At 47.9% G+C, this 15,263-nt stretch overlaps 16 non-coding genes across 16 annotated transcripts; all 16 read right to left on the bottom strand.

Moving 5' to 3' along the window:
* Window positions 1-754: 754 nt before the first annotated feature.
* Window positions 755-836, bottom strand: Trnas-gcu. Its single transcript has one exon. It is a non-coding gene; the product is annotated as a tRNA-Ser (tRNA).
* Window positions 837-1,674: 838 nt separating this feature from the next.
* Trnas-gcu lies at window positions 1,675-1,756 on the bottom strand. The gene has a single exon. It is a non-coding gene; the product is annotated as a tRNA-Ser (tRNA).
* Window positions 1,757-2,594: 838 nt separating this feature from the next.
* Window positions 2,595-2,676, bottom strand: Trnas-gcu. The gene has a single exon. It is a non-coding gene; the product is annotated as a tRNA-Ser (tRNA).
* Window positions 2,677-3,514: 838 nt separating this feature from the next.
* Window positions 3,515-3,596, bottom strand: Trnas-gcu. The gene has a single exon. It is a non-coding gene; the product is annotated as a tRNA-Ser (tRNA).
* An 838-nt stretch (window positions 3,597-4,434) lies between these two features.
* Window positions 4,435-4,516, bottom strand: Trnas-gcu. Its single transcript has one exon. It is a non-coding gene; the product is annotated as a tRNA-Ser (tRNA).
* An 838-nt stretch (window positions 4,517-5,354) lies between these two features.
* Window positions 5,355-5,436, bottom strand: Trnas-gcu. The gene has a single exon. It is a non-coding gene; the product is annotated as a tRNA-Ser (tRNA).
* An 838-nt stretch (window positions 5,437-6,274) lies between these two features.
* Window positions 6,275-6,356, bottom strand: Trnas-gcu. Its single transcript has one exon. It is a non-coding gene; the product is annotated as a tRNA-Ser (tRNA).
* An 838-nt stretch (window positions 6,357-7,194) lies between these two features.
* On the bottom strand, window positions 7,195-7,276 carry Trnas-gcu. The gene has a single exon. It is a non-coding gene; the product is annotated as a tRNA-Ser (tRNA).
* An 838-nt stretch (window positions 7,277-8,114) lies between these two features.
* On the bottom strand, window positions 8,115-8,196 carry Trnas-gcu. The gene has a single exon. It is a non-coding gene; the product is annotated as a tRNA-Ser (tRNA).
* An 838-nt stretch (window positions 8,197-9,034) lies between these two features.
* Window positions 9,035-9,116, bottom strand: Trnas-gcu. Its single transcript has one exon. It is a non-coding gene; the product is annotated as a tRNA-Ser (tRNA).
* Window positions 9,117-9,954: 838 nt separating this feature from the next.
* On the bottom strand, window positions 9,955-10,036 carry Trnas-gcu. Its single transcript has one exon. It is a non-coding gene; the product is annotated as a tRNA-Ser (tRNA).
* An 838-nt stretch (window positions 10,037-10,874) lies between these two features.
* Trnas-gcu lies at window positions 10,875-10,956 on the bottom strand. Its single transcript has one exon. It is a non-coding gene; the product is annotated as a tRNA-Ser (tRNA).
* Window positions 10,957-11,794: 838 nt separating this feature from the next.
* Window positions 11,795-11,876, bottom strand: Trnas-gcu. The gene has a single exon. It is a non-coding gene; the product is annotated as a tRNA-Ser (tRNA).
* Window positions 11,877-12,714: 838 nt separating this feature from the next.
* On the bottom strand, window positions 12,715-12,796 carry Trnas-gcu. Its single transcript has one exon. It is a non-coding gene; the product is annotated as a tRNA-Ser (tRNA).
* Window positions 12,797-13,634: 838 nt separating this feature from the next.
* On the bottom strand, window positions 13,635-13,716 carry Trnas-gcu. Its single transcript has one exon. It is a non-coding gene; the product is annotated as a tRNA-Ser (tRNA).
* An 838-nt stretch (window positions 13,717-14,554) lies between these two features.
* On the bottom strand, window positions 14,555-14,636 carry Trnas-gcu. Its single transcript has one exon. It is a non-coding gene; the product is annotated as a tRNA-Ser (tRNA).
* Between the last annotated feature and the right edge of the window lie 627 nt (window positions 14,637-15,263).

The following is a 15,263-nucleotide window of genomic DNA, read 5'->3' as shown; positions in this document are numbered from 1 at the left end:
TGGGCCGCTGTTAACGTCTAATGCCATGCAGCAGTGCAGCCGACCAAGCTCCCACTCGCGAATCGTTTAATGACAGCATCCGTCCACGTCGATATCCGATCGGGGCAAAATCACCGACCCACTTATTTACTGCAGGAATAAGCATTGTATCGACATGTAGTGTCGTGTAATGCAATGAGAAAGGTGTTGTGCATACTTTTCCACGACTTACTGCAACGAAACGTACAGCTCGATACGCTACACTGATATTGCTAGCTAGGTTTTGACGTTCCCCGTAGCCCAAGATTGTCCTGCTGTTTGCGATGGAGCTTGGTGTTTGGGCGGCCACTGGCGACGGATGTCTGCAAAGTCAAGTCTCTCCAGTAGGCCCTGTCAAATCGCTTCTGTAGATGGCAGCCTGGCTTTAAACAAACTGTCGGAAGGCGACAGTTGTGCTACAGATGGATTATTATAGGCTTGATACGTTAAAATGACTGCGACAGGTATGCACTTAAATATAAATAACAACTCGTCGTTCGCAAATACCAACATACTCTTTGCTGGAACCGAAATTTGATTGGTTTATAGATCTCGAAATGATGTTTAATTCGAAGGGCATACGCTATGGAATGTTGTGCGCTTTCATCTGGTACGCAGTTTTGTCTCGTATTTCATACACACTCTATCTGCCACGTACACGCGCCGTTGTTACTACTGTGTGGCGTTTTGCACGGAGAGGGAGTGACCGCAAACGAGTGCCTTACGTAAAATTCTTCGACGAGGATGGGATTCGAACCCACGCGTGCAGAGCACATTGGATTAGCAGTCCAACGCCTTAACCACTCGGCCACCTCGTCTGCTGCAACTGCAGCTGTGTCTTTGGCGAGTGCTTGCCGAAGGAAGACATTTGTCGATTCGAAAACGCATTCAAAACATCGTACTGGGCCGCTGTTAACGTCTAATGCCATGCAGCAGTGCAGCCGACCAAGCTCCCACTCGCGAATCGTTTAATGACAGCATCCGTCCACGTCGATATCCGATCGGGGCAAAATCACCGACCCACTTATTTACTGCATGAATAAGCATTGTATCGACATGTAGTGTCGTCTAATGCAATGAGAAAGGTGTTGTGCATACTTTTCCACGACTTACTGCAACGAAACGTACAGCTCGATACGCTAGACTGATATTGCTAGCTAGGTTTTGACGTTCCCCGTAGCCCAAGATTGTCCTGCTGTTTGCGATGGAGCTTGGTGTTTGGGCGGCCACTGGCGACGGATGTCTGCAAAGTCAAGTCTCTCCAGTAGGACCTGTCAAATCGCTTCTGTAGATGGCGGCCTGGCTTTAAACAAACTGTCGGAAGGCGACAGTTGTGCTACAGATGGATTATTATAGGCTTGATACGTTAAAATGACTGCGACAGGTATGCACTTAAATATAAATAACAACTCGTCGTTCGCAAATACCAACATACTCTTTGCTGGAACCGAAATTTGATTGGTTTATAGATCTCGAAATGATGTTTAATTCGAAGGGCATACGCTATGGAATGTTGTGCGCTTTCATCTGGTACGCAGTTTTGTCTCGTATTTCATACACACTCTATCTGCCACGTACACGCGCCGTTGTTACTACTGTGTGGCGTTTTGCACGGAGAGGTAGTGACCGCAAACGAGTGCCTTACGTAAAATTCTTCGACGAGGATGGGATTCGAACCCACGCGTGCAGAGCACATTGGATTAGCAGTCCAACGCCTTAACCACTCGGCCACCTCGTCTGCTGCAACTGCAGCTGTGTCTTTGGCGAGTGCTTGCCGAAGGAAGACATTTGTCGATTCGAAAACGCATTCAAAACATCGTACTGGGCCGCTGTTAACGTCTAATGCCATGCAGCAGTGCAGCCGACCAAGCTCCCACTCGCGAATCGTTTAATGACAGCATCCGTCCACGTCGATATCCGATCGGGGCAAAATCACCGACCCACTTATTTACTGCAGGAATAAGCATTGTATCGACATGTAGTGTCGTCTAATGCAATGAGAAAGGTGTTGTGCATACTTTTCCACGACTTACTGCAACGAAACGTACAGCTCGATACGCTACACTGATATTGCTAGCTAGGTTTTGACGTTCCCCGTAGCCCAAGATTGTCCTGCTGTTTGCGATGGAGCTTGGTGTTTGGGCGGCCACTGGCGACGGATGTCTGCAAAGTCAAGTCTCTCCAGTAGGCCCTGTCAAATCGCTTCTGTAGATGGCGGCCTGGCTTTAAACAAACTGTCGGAAGGCGACAGTTGTGCTACAGATGGATTATTATAGGCTTGATACGTTAAAATGACTGCGACAGGTATGCACTTAAATATAAATAACAACTCGTCGTTCGCAAATACCAACATACTCTTTGCTGGAACCGAAATTTGATTGGTTTATAGATCTCGAAATGATGTTTAATTCGAAGGGCATACGCTATGGAATGTTGTGCGCTTTCATCTGGTACGCAGTTTTGTCTCGTATTTCATACACACTCTATCTGCCACGTACACGCGCCGTTGTTACTACTGTGTGGCGTTTTGCACGGAGAGGGAGTGACCGCAAACGAGTGCCTTACGTAAAATTCTTCGACGAGGATGGGATTTGAACCCACGCGTGCAGAGCACATTGGATTAGCAGTCCAACGCCTTAACCACTCGGCCACCTCGTCTGCTGCAACTGCAGCTGTGTCTTTGGCGAGTGCTTGCCGAAGGAAGACATTTGTCGATTCGAAAACGCATTCAAAACATCGTACTGGGCCGCTGTTAACGTCTAATGCCATGCAGCAGTGCAGCCGACCAAGCTCCCACTCGCGAATCGTTTAATGACAGCATCCGTCCACGTCGATATCCGATCGGGGCAAAATCACCGACCCACTTATTTACTGCAGGAATAAGCATTGTATCGACATGTAGTGTCGTCTAATGCAATGAGAAAGGTGTTGTGCATACTTTTCCACGACTTACTGCAACGAAACGTACAGCTCGATACGCTACACTGATATTGCTAGCTAGGTTTTGACGTTCCCCGTAGCCCAAGATTGTCCTGCTGTTTGCGATGGAGCTTGGTGTTTGGGCGGCCACTGGCGACGGATGTCTGCAAAGTCAAGTCTCTCCAGTAGGCCCTGTCAAATCGCTTCTGTAGATGGCGGCCTGGCTTTAAACAAACTGTCGGAAGGCGACAGTTGTGCTACAGATGGATTATTATAGGCTTGATACGTTAAAATGACTGCGACAGGTATGCACTTAAATATAAATAACAACTCGTCGTTCGCAAATACCAACATACTCTTTGCTGGAACCGAAATTTGATTGGTTTATAGATCTCGAAATGATGTTTAATTCGAAGGGCATACGCTATGGAATGTTGTGCGCTTTCATCTGGTACGCAGTTTTGTCTCGTATTTCATACACACTCTATCTGCCACGTACACGCGCCGTTGTTACTACTGTGTGGCGTTTTGCACGGAGAGGGAGTGACCGCAAACGAGTGCCTTACGTAAAATTCTTCGACGAGGATGGGATTCGAACCCACGCGTGCAGAGCACATTGGATTAGCAGTCCAACGCCTTAACCACTCGGCCACCTCGTCTGCTGCAACTGCAGCTGTGTCTTTGGCGAGTGCTTGCCGAAGGAAGACATTTGTCGATTCGAAAACGCATTCAAAACATCGTACTGGGCCGCTGTTAACGTCTAATGCCATGCAGCAGTGCAGCCGACCAAGCTCCCACTCGCGAATCGTTTAATGACAGCATCCGTCCACGTCGATATCCGATCGGGGCAAAATCACCGACCCACTTATTTACTGCAGGAATAAGCATTGTATCGACATGTAGTGTCGTGTAATGCAATGAGAAAGGTGTTGTGCATACTTTTCCACGACTTACTGCAACGAAACGTACAGCTCGATACGCTACACTGATATTGCTAGCTAGGTTTTGACGTTCCCCGTAGCCCAAGATTGTCCTGCTGTTTGCGATGGAGCTTGGTGTTTGGGCGGCCACTGGCGACGGATGTCTGCAAAGTCAAGTCTCTCCAGTAGGCCCTGTCAAAACGCTTCTGTAGATGGCGGCCTGGCTTTAAACAAACTGTCGGAAGGCGACAGTTGTGCTACAGATGGATTATTATAGGCTTGATACGTTAAAATGACTGCGACAGGTATGCACTTAAATATAAATAACAACTCGTCGTTCGCAAATACCAACATACTCTTTGCTGGAACCGAAATTTGATTGGTTTATAGATCTCGAAATGATGTTTAATTCGAAGGGCATACGCTATGGAATGTTGCGCGCTTTCATCTGGTACGCAGTTTTGTCTCGTATTTCATACACACTCTATCTGCCACGTACACGCGCCGTTGTTACTACTGTGTGGCGTTTTGCACGGAGAGGGAGTGACCGCAAACGAGTGCCTTACGTAAAATTCTTCGACGAGGATGGGATTCGAACCCACGCGTGCAGAGCACATTGGATTAGCAGTCCAACGCCTTAACCACTCGGCCACCTCGTCTGCTGCAACTGCAGCTGTGTCTTTGGCGAGTGCTTGCCGAAGGAAGACATTTGTCGATTCGAAAACGCATTCAAAACATCGTACTGGGCCGCTGTTAACGTCTAATGCCATGCAGCAGTGCAGCCGACCAAGCTCCCACTCGCGAATCGTTTAATGACAGCATCCGTCCACGTCGATATCCGATCGGGGCAAAATCACCGACCCACTTATTTACTGCAGGAATAAGCATTGTATCGACATGTAGTGTCGTCTAATGCAATGAGAAAGGTGTTGTGCATACTTTTCCACGACTTACTGCAACGAAACGTACAGCTCGATACGCTACACTGATATTGCTAGCTAGGTTTTGACGTTCCCCGTAGCCCAAGATTGTCCTGCTGTTTGCGATGGAGCTTGGTGTTTGGGCGGCCACTGGCGACGGATGTCTGCAAAGTCAAGTCTCTCCAGTAGGCCCTGTCAAATCGCTTCTGTAGATGGCGGCCTGGCTTTAAACAAACTGTCGGAAGGCGACAGTTGTGCTACAGATGGATTATTATAGGCTTGATACGTTAAAATGACTGCGACAGGTATGCACTTAAATATAAATAACAACTCGTCGTTCGCAAATACCAACATACTCTTTGCTGGAACCGAAATTTGATTGGTTTATAGATCTCGAAATGATGTTTAATTCGAAGGGCATACGCTATGGAATGTTGTGCGCTTTCATCTGGTACGCAGTTTTGTCTCGTATTTCATACACACTCTATCTGCCACGTACACGCGCCGTTGTTACTACTGTGTGGCGTTTTGCACGGAGAGGGAGTGACCGCAAACGAGTGCCTTACGTAAAATTCTTCGACGAGGATGGGATTCGAACCCACGCGTGCAGAGCACATTGGATTAGCAGTCCAACGCCTTAACCACTCGGCCACCTCGTCTGCTGCAACTGCAGCTGTGTCTTTGGCGAGTGCTTGCCGAAGGAAGACATTTGTCGATTCGAAAACGCATTCAAAACATCGTACTGGGCCGCTGTTAACGTCTAATGCCATGCAGCAGTGCAGCCGACCAAGCTCCCACTCGCGAATCGTTTAATGACAGCATCCGTCCACGTCGATATCCGATCGGGGCAAAATCACCGACCCACTTATTTACTGCAGGAATAAGCATTGTATCGACATGTAGTGTCGTGTAATGCAATGAGAAAGGTGTTGTGCATACTTTTCCACGACTTACTGCAACGAAACGTACAGCTCGATACGCTACACTGATATTGCTAGCTAGGTTTTGACGTTCCCCGTAGCCCAAGATTGTCCTGCTGTTTGCGATGGAGCTTGGTGTTTGGGCGGCCACTGGCGACGGATGTCTGCAAAGTCAAGTCTCTCCAGTAGGCCCTGTCAAATCGCTTCTGTAGATGGCGGCCTGGCTTTAAACAAACTGTCGGAAGGCGACAGTTGTGCTACAGATGGATTATTATAGGCTTGATACGTTAAAATGACTGCGACAGGTATGCACTTAAATATAAATAACAACTCGTCGTTCGCAAATACCAACATACTCTTTGCTGGAACCGAAATTTGATTGGTTTATAGATCTCGAAATGATGTTTAATTCGAAGGGCATACGCTATGGAATGTTGTGCGCTTTCATCTGGTACGCAGTTTTGTCTCGTATTTCATACACACTCTATCTGCCACGTACACGCGCCGTTGTTACTACTGTGTGGCGTTTTGCACGGAGAGGGAGTGACCGCAAACGAGTGCCTTACGTAAAATTCTTCGACGAGGATGGGATTCGAACCCACGCGTGCAGAGCACATTGGATTAGCAGTCCAACGCCTTAACCACTCGGCCACCTCGTCTGCTGCAACTGCAGCTGTGTCTTTGGCGAGTGCTTGCCGAAGGAAGACATTTGTCGATTCGAAAACGCATTCAAAACATCGTACTGGGCCGCTGTTAACGTCTAATGCCATGCAGCAGTGCAGCCGACCAAGCTCCCACTCGCGAATCGTTTAATGACAGCATCCGTCCACGTCGATATCCGATCGGGGCAAAATCACCGACCCACTTATTTACTGCAGGAATAAGCATTGTATCGACATGTAGTGTCGTCTAATGCAATGAGAAAGGTGTTGTGCATACTTTTCCACGACTTACTGCAACGAAACGTACAGCTCGATACGCTAGACTGATATTGCTAGCTAGGTTTTGACGTTCCCCGTAGCCCAAGATTGTCCTGCTGTTTGCGATGGAGCTTGGTGTTTGGGCGGCCACTGGCGACGGATGTCTGCAAAGTCAAGTCTCTCCAGTAGGCCCTGTCAAAACGCTTCTGTAGATGGCGGCCTGGCTTTAAACAAACTGTCGGAAGGCGACAGTTGTGCTACAGATGGATTATTATAGGCTTGATACGTTAAAATGACTGCGACAGGTATGCACTTAAATATAAATAACAACTCGTCGTTCGCAAATACCAACATACTCTTTGCTGGAACCGAAATTTGATTGGTTTATAGATCTGGAAATGATGTTTAATTCGAAGGGCATACGCTATGGAATGTTGTGCGCTTTCATCTGGTACGCAGTTTTGTCTCGTATTTCATACACACTCTATCTGCCACGTACACGCGCCGTTGTTACTACTGTGTGGCGTTTTGCACGGAGAGGGAGTGACCGCAAACGAGTGCCTTACGTAAAATTCTTCGACGAGGATGGGATTCGAACCCACGCGTGCAGAGCACATTGGATTAGCAGTCCAACGCCTTAACCACTCGGCCACCTCGTCTGCTGCAACTGCAGCTGTGTCTTTGGCGAGTGCTTGCCGAAGGAAGACATTTGTCGATTCGAAAACGCATTCAAAACATCGTACTGGGCCGCTGTTAACGTCTAATGCCATGCAGCAGTGCAGCCGACCAAGCTCCCACTCGCGAATCGTTTAATGACAGCATCCGTCCACGTCGATATCCGATCGGGGCAAAATCACCGACCCACTTATTTACTGCAGGAATAAGCATTGTATCGACATGTAGTGTCGTGTAATGCAATGAGAAAGGTGTTGTGCATACTTTTCCACGACTTACTGCAACGAAACGTACAGCTCGATACGCTACACTGATATTGCTAGCTAGGTTTTGACGTTCCCCGTAGCCCAAGATTGTCCTGCTGTTTGCGATGGAGCTTGGTGTTTGGGCGGCCACTGGCGACGGATGTCTGCAAAGTCAAGTCTCTCCAGTAGGCCCTGTCAAAACGCTTCTGTAGATGGCGGCCTGGCTTTAAACAAACTGTCGGAAGGCGACAGTTGTGCTACAGATGGATTATTATAGGCTTGATACGTTAAAATGACTGCGACAGGTATGCACTTAAATATAAATAACAACTCGTCGTTCGCAAATACCAACATACTCTTTGCTGGAACCGAAATTTGATTGGTTTATAGATCTCGAAATGATGTTTAATTCGAAGGGCATACGCTATGGAATGTTGCGCGCTTTCATCTGGTACGCAGTTTTGTCTCGTATTTCATACACACTCTATCTGCCACGTACACGCGCCGTTGTTACTACTGTGTGGCGTTTTGCACGGAGAGGGAGTGACCGCAAACGAGTGCCTTACGTAAAATTCTTCGACGAGGATGGGATTCGAACCCACGCGTGCAGAGCACATTGGATTAGCAGTCCAACGCCTTAACCACTCGGCCACCTCGTCTGCTGCAACTGCAGCTGTGTCTTTGGCGAGTGCTTGCCGAAGGAAGACATTTGTCGATTCGAAAACGCATTCAAAACATCGTACTGGGCCGCTGTTAACGTCTAATGCCATGCAGCAGTGCAGCCGACCAAGCTCCCACTCGCGAATCGTTTAATGACAGCATCCGTCCACGTCGATATCCGATCGGGGCAAAATCACCGACCCACTTATTTACTGCAGGAATAAGCATTGTATCGACATGTAGTGTCGTGTAATGCAATGAGAAAGGTGTTGTGCATACTTTTCCACGACTTACTGCAACGAAACGTACAGCTCGATACGCTACACTGATATTGCTAGCTAGGTTTTGACGTTCCCCGTAGCCCAAGATTGTCCTGCTGTTTGCGATGGAGCTTGGTGTTTGGGCGGCCACTGGCGACGGATGTCTGCAAAGTCAAGTCTCTCCAGTAGGCCCTGTCAAATCGCTTCTGTAGATGGCGGCCTGGCTTTAAACAAACTGTCGGAAGGCGACAGTTGTGCTACAGATGGATTATTATAGGCTTGATACGTTAAAATGACTGCGACAGGTATGCACTTAAATATAAATAACAACTCGTCGTTCGCAAATACCAACATACTCTTTGCTGGAACCGAAATTTGATTGGTTTATAGATCTCGAAATGATGTTTAATTCGAAGGGCATACGCTATGGAATGTTGTGCGCTTTCATCTGGTACGCAGTTTTGTCTCGTATTTCATACACACTCTATCTGCCACGTACACGCGCCGTTGTTACTACTGTGTGGCGTTTTGCACGGAGAGGGAGTGACCGCAAACGAGTGCCTTACGTAAAATTCTTCGACGAGGATGGGATTCGAACCCACGCGTGCAGAGCACATTGGATTAGCAGTCCAACGCCTTAACCACTCGGCCACCTCGTCTGCTGCAACTGCAGCTGTGTCTTTGGCGAGTGCTTGCCGAAGGAAGACATTTGTCGATTCGAAAACGCATTCAAAACATCGTACTGGGCCGCTGTTAACGTCTAATGCCATGCAGCAGTGCAGCCGACCAAGCTCCCACTCGCGAATCGTTTAATGACAGCATCCGTCCACGTCGATATCCGATCGGGGCAAAATCACCGACCCACTTATTTACTGCAGGAATAAGCATTGTATCGACATGTAGTGTCGTGTAATGCAATGAGAAAGGTGTTGTGCATACTTTTCCACGACTTACTGCAACGAAACGTACAGCTCGATACGCTACACTGATATTGCTAGCTAGGTTTTGACGTTCCCCGTAGCCCAAGATTGTCCTGCTGTTTGCGATGGAGCTTGGTGTTTGGGCGGCCACTGGCGACGGATGTCTGCAAAGTCAAGTCTCTCCAGTAGGCCCTGTCAAAACGCTTCTGTAGATGGCGGCCTGGCTTTAAACAAACTGTCGGAAGGCGACAGTTGTGCTACAGATGGATTATTATAGGCTTGATACGTTAAAATGACTGCGACAGGTATGCACTTAAATATAAATAACAACTCGTCGTTCGCAAATACCAACATACTCTTTGCTGGAACCGAAATTTGATTGGTTTATAGATCTCGAAATGATGTTTAATTCGAAGGGCATACGCTATGGAATGTTGCGCGCTTTCATCTGGTACGCAGTTTTGTCTCGTATTTCATACACACTCTATCTGCCACGTACACGCGCCGTTGTTACTACTGTGTGGCGTTTTGCACGGAGAGGGAGTGACCGCAAACGAGTGCCTTACGTAAAATTCTTCGACGAGGATGGGATTCGAACCCACGCGTGCAGAGCACATTGGATTAGCAGTCCAACGCCTTAACCACTCGGCCACCTCGTCTGCTGCAACTGCAGCTGTGTCTTTGGCGAGTGCTTGCCGAAGGAAGACATTTGTCGATTCGAAAACGCATTCAAAACATCGTACTGGGCCGCTGTTAACGTCTAATGCCATGCAGCAGTGCAGCCGACCAAGCTCCCACTCGCGAATCGTTTAATGACAGCATCCGTCCACGTCGATATCCGATCGGGGCAAAATCACCGACCCACTTATTTACTGCAGGAATAAGCATTGTATCGACATGTAGTGTCGTGTAATGCAATGAGAAAGGTGTTGTGCATACTTTTCCACGACTTACTGCAACGAAACGTACAGCTCGATACGCTACACTGATATTGCTAGCTAGGTTTTGACGTTCCCCGTAGCCCAAGATTGTCCTGCTGTTTGCGATGGAGCTTGGTGTTTGGGCGGCCACTGGCGACGGATGTCTGCAAAGTCAAGTCTCTCCAGTAGGCCCTGTCAAATCGCTTCTGTAGATGGCGGCCTGGCTTTAAACAAACTGTCGGAAGGCGACAGTTGTGCTACAGATGGATTATTATAGGCTTGATACGTTAAAATGACTGCGACAGGTATGCACTTAAATATAAATAACAACTCGTCGTTCGCAAATACCAACATACTCTTTGCTGGAACCGAAATTTGATTGGTTTATAGATCTCGAAATGATGTTTAATTCGAAGGGCATACGCTATGGAATGTTGTGCGCTTTCATCTGGTACGCAGTTTTGTCTCGTATTTCATACACACTCTATCTGCCACGTACACGCGCCGTTGTTACTACTGTGTGGCGTTTTGCACGGAGAGGGAGTGACCGCAAACGAGTGCCTTACGTAAAATTCTTCGACGAGGATGGGATTCGAACCCACGCGTGCAGAGCACATTGGATTAGCAGTCCAACGCCTTAACCACTCGGCCACCTCGTCTGCTGCAACTGCAGCTGTGTCTTTGGCGAGTGCTTGCCGAAGGAAGACATTTGTCGATTCGAAAACGCATTCAAAACATCGTACTGGGCCGCTGTTAACGTCTAATGCCATGCAGCAGTGCAGCCGACCAAGCTCCCACTCGCGAATCGTTTAATGACAGCATCCGTCCACGTCGATATCCGATCGGGGCAAAATCACCGACCCACTTATTTACTGCAGGAATAAGCATTGTATCGACATGTAGTGTCGTCTAATGCAATGAGAAAGGTGTTGTGCATACTTTTCCACGACTTACTGCAACGAAACGTACAGCTCGATACGCTAGACTGATATTGCTAGCTAGGTTTTGACGTTCCCCGTAGCCCAAGATTGTCCTGCTGTTTGCGATGGAGCTTGGTGTTTGGGCGGCCACTGGCGACGGATGTCTGCAAAGTCAAGTCTCTCCAGTAGGCCCTGTCAAATCGCTTCTGTAGATGGCGGCCTGGCTTTAAACAAACTGTCGGAAGGCGACAGTTGTGCTACAGATGGATTATTATAGGCTTGATACGTTAAAATGACTGCGACAGGTATGCACTTAAATATAAATAACAACTCGTCGTTCGCAAATACCAACATACTCTTTGCTGGAACCGAAATTTGATTGGTTTATAGATCTGGAAATGATGTTTAATTCGAAGGGCATACGCTATGGAATGTTGTGCGCTTTCATCTGGTACGCAGTTTTGTCTCGTATTTCATACACACTCTATCTGCCACGTACACGCGCCGTTGTTACTACTGTGTGGCGTTTTGCACGGAGAGGGAGTGACCGCAAACGAGTGCCTTACGTAAAATTCTTCGACGAGGATGGGATTCGAACCCACGCGTGCAGAGCACATTGGATTAGCAGTCCAACGCCTTAACCACTCGGCCACCTCGTCTGCTGCAACTGCAGCTGTGTCTTTGGCGAGTGCTTGCCGAAGGAAGACATTTGTCGATTCGAAAACGCATTCAAAACATCGTACTGGGCCGCTGTTAACGTCTAATGCCATGCAGCAGTGCAGCCGACCAAGCTCCCACTCGCGAATCGTTTAATGACAGCATCCGTCCACGTCGATATCCGATCGGGGCAAAATCACCGACCCACTTATTTACTGCAGGAATAAGCATTGTATCGACATGTAGTGTCGTGTAATGCAATGAGAAAGGTGTTGTGCATACTTTTCCACGACTTACTGCAACGAAACGTACAGCTCGATACGCTACACTGATATTGCTAGCTAGGTTTTGACGTTCCCCGTAGCCCAAGATTGTCCTGCTGTTTGCGATGGAGCTTGGTGTTTGGGCGGCCACTGGCGACGGATGTCTGCAAAGTCAAGTCTCTCCAGTAGGCCCTGTCAAATCGCTTCTGTAGATGGCGGCCTGGCTTTAAACAAACTGTCGGAAGGCGACAGTTGTGCTACAGATGGATTATTATAGGCTTGATACGTTAAAATGACTGCGACAGGTATGCACTTAAATATAAATAACAACTCGTCGTTCGCAAATACCAACATACTCTTTGCTGGAACCGAAATTTGATTGGTTTATAGATCTCGAAATGATGTTTAATTCGAAGGGCATACGCTATGGAATGTTGTGCGCTTTCATCTGGTACGCAGTTTTGTCTCGTATTTCATACACACTCTATCTGCCACGTACACGCGCCGTTGTTACTACTGTGTGGGGTTTTGCACGGAGAGGGAGTGACCGCAAACGAGTGCCTTACGTAAAATTCTTCGACGAGGATGGGATTCGAACCCACGCGTGCAGAGCACATTGGATTAGCAGTCCAACGCCTTAACCACTCGGCCACCTCGTCTGCTGCAAATGCAGCTGTGTCTTTGGTTAGTGCTTGCCGAAGGAAGACATTTGTCGATTCGAAAACGCATTCAAAACATCGTACTGGGCCGCTGTTAACGTCTAATGCCATGCAGCAGTGCAGCCGACCAAGCTCCCACTCGCGAATCGTTTAATGACAGCATCCGTCCACGTCGATATCCGATCGGGGCAAAATCACCGACCCACTTATTTACTGCAGGAATAAGCATTGTATCGACATGTAGTGTCGTCTAATGCAATGAGAAAGGTGTTGTGCATACTTTTCCACGACTTACTGCAACGAAACGTACAGCTCGATACGCTACACTGATATTGCTAGCTAGGTTTTGACGTTCCCCGTAGCCCAAGATTGTCCTGCTGTTTGCGATGGAGCTTGGTGTTTGGGCGGCCACTGGCGACGGATGTCTGCAAAGTCAAGTCTCTCCAGTAGGCCCTGTCAAATCGCTTCTGTAGATGGCGGCCTGGCTTTAAACAAACTGTCGGAAGGCGACAGTTGTGCTACAGATGGATTATTATAGGCTTGATACGTTAAAATGACTGCGACAGGTATGCACTTAAATATAAATAACAACTCGTCGTTCGCAAATACCAACATACTCTTTGCTGGAACCGAAATTTGATTGGTTTATAGATCTCGAAATGATGTTTAATTCGAAGGGCATACGCTATGGAATGTTGTGCGCTTTCATCTGGTACGCAGTTTTGTCTCGTATTTCATACACACTCTATCTGCCACGTACACGCGCCGTTGTTACTACTGTGTGGCGTTTTGCACGGAGAGGGAGTGACCGCAAACGAGTGCCTTACGTAAAATTCTTCGACGAGGATGGGATTCGAACCCACGCGTGCAGAGCACATTGGATTAGCAGTCCAACGCCTTAACCACTCGGCCACCTCGTCTGCTGCACCTGCAGCTGTGTCTTTGGCGAGTGCTTGGCGATGGAAGACATTTGTCGATTCGAAAACGCATTCAAAACATCGTACTGGGCCGCTGTTAACGTCTAATGCCATGCAGCAGTGCAGCCGACCAAGCTCCCACTCGCGAATCGTTTAATGACAGCATCCGTCCACGTCGATATCCGATCGGGGCAAAATCACCGACCCACTTATTTACTGCAGGAGTAAGCATTGTATCGACATGTAGTGTCGTCTAATGCAATGAGAAAGGTGTTGTGCATACTTTTCCACGACTTACTGCAACGAAACGTACAGCTCGATACGCTACACTGATATTGCTAGCTAGGTTTTGACGTTCCCCGTAGCCCAAGATTGTCCTGCTGTTTGCGATGGAGCTTGGTGTTTGGGCGGCCACTGGCGACGGATGTCTGCAAAGTCAAGTCTCTCCAGTAGGCCCTGTCAAATCGCTTCTGTAGATGGCGGCCTGGCTTTAAACAAACTGTCGGAAGGCGACAGTTGTGCTACAGATGGATTATTATAGGCTTGATACGTTAAAATGACTGCGACAGGTATGCACTTAAATATAAATAACAACTCGTCGTTCGCAAATACCAACATACTCTTTGCTGGAACCGAAATTTGATTGGTTTATAGATCTCGAAATGATGTTTAATTCGAAGGGCATACGCTATGGAATGTTGTGCGCTTTCATCTGGTACGCAGTTTTGTCTCGTATTTCATACACACTCTATCTGCCACGTACACGCGCCGTTGTTACTACTGTGTGGCGTTTTGCACGGAGAGGGAGTGACCGCAAACGAGTGCCTTACGTAAAATTCTTCGACGAGGATGGGATTCGAACCCACGCGTGCAGAGCACATTGGATTAGCAGTCCAACGCCTTAACCACTCGGCCACCTCGTCTGCTGCAACTGCAGCTGTGTCTTTGGCGAGTGCTTGCCGAAGGAAGACATTTGTCGATTCGAAAACGCATTCAAAACATCGTACTGGGCCGCTGTTAACGTCTAATGCCATGCAGCAGTGCAGCCGACCAAGCTCCCACTCGCGAATCGTTTAATGACAGCATCCGTCCACGTCGATATCCGATCGGGGCAAAATCACCGACCCACTTATTTACTGCAGGAATAAGCATTGTATCGACATGTAGTGTCGTCTAATGCAATGAGAAAGGTGCTGTGCATACTTTTCCACGACTTACTGCAACGAAACGTACAGCTCGATACGCTACACTGATATTGCTAGCTAGGTTTTGACGTTCCCCGTAGCCCAAGATTGTCCTGCTGTTTGCGATGGAGCTTGGTGTTTGGGCGGCCACTGGCGACGGATGTCTGCAAAGTCAAGTCTCTCCAGTAGGCCCTGTCAAATCGCTTCTGTAGATGGCGGCCTGGCTTTAAACAAACTGTCGGAAGGCGACAGTTGTGCTACAGATGGATTATTATAGGCTTGATACGTTAAAATGACTGCGACAGGTATGCACTTAAATATAAATAACAACTCGTCGTTCGCAAATACCAACATACTCTTTGCTAG

The sequence above is a fragment of the Schistocerca americana genome, chromosome 2, assembly GCF_021461395.2.
Source record: "Schistocerca americana isolate TAMUIC-IGC-003095 chromosome 2, iqSchAmer2.1, whole genome shotgun sequence".
Taxonomy (NCBI): domain Eukaryota; kingdom Metazoa; phylum Arthropoda; class Insecta; order Orthoptera; family Acrididae; genus Schistocerca; species Schistocerca americana.
This window is presented reverse-complemented; position numbering and strand designations above follow the sequence as displayed.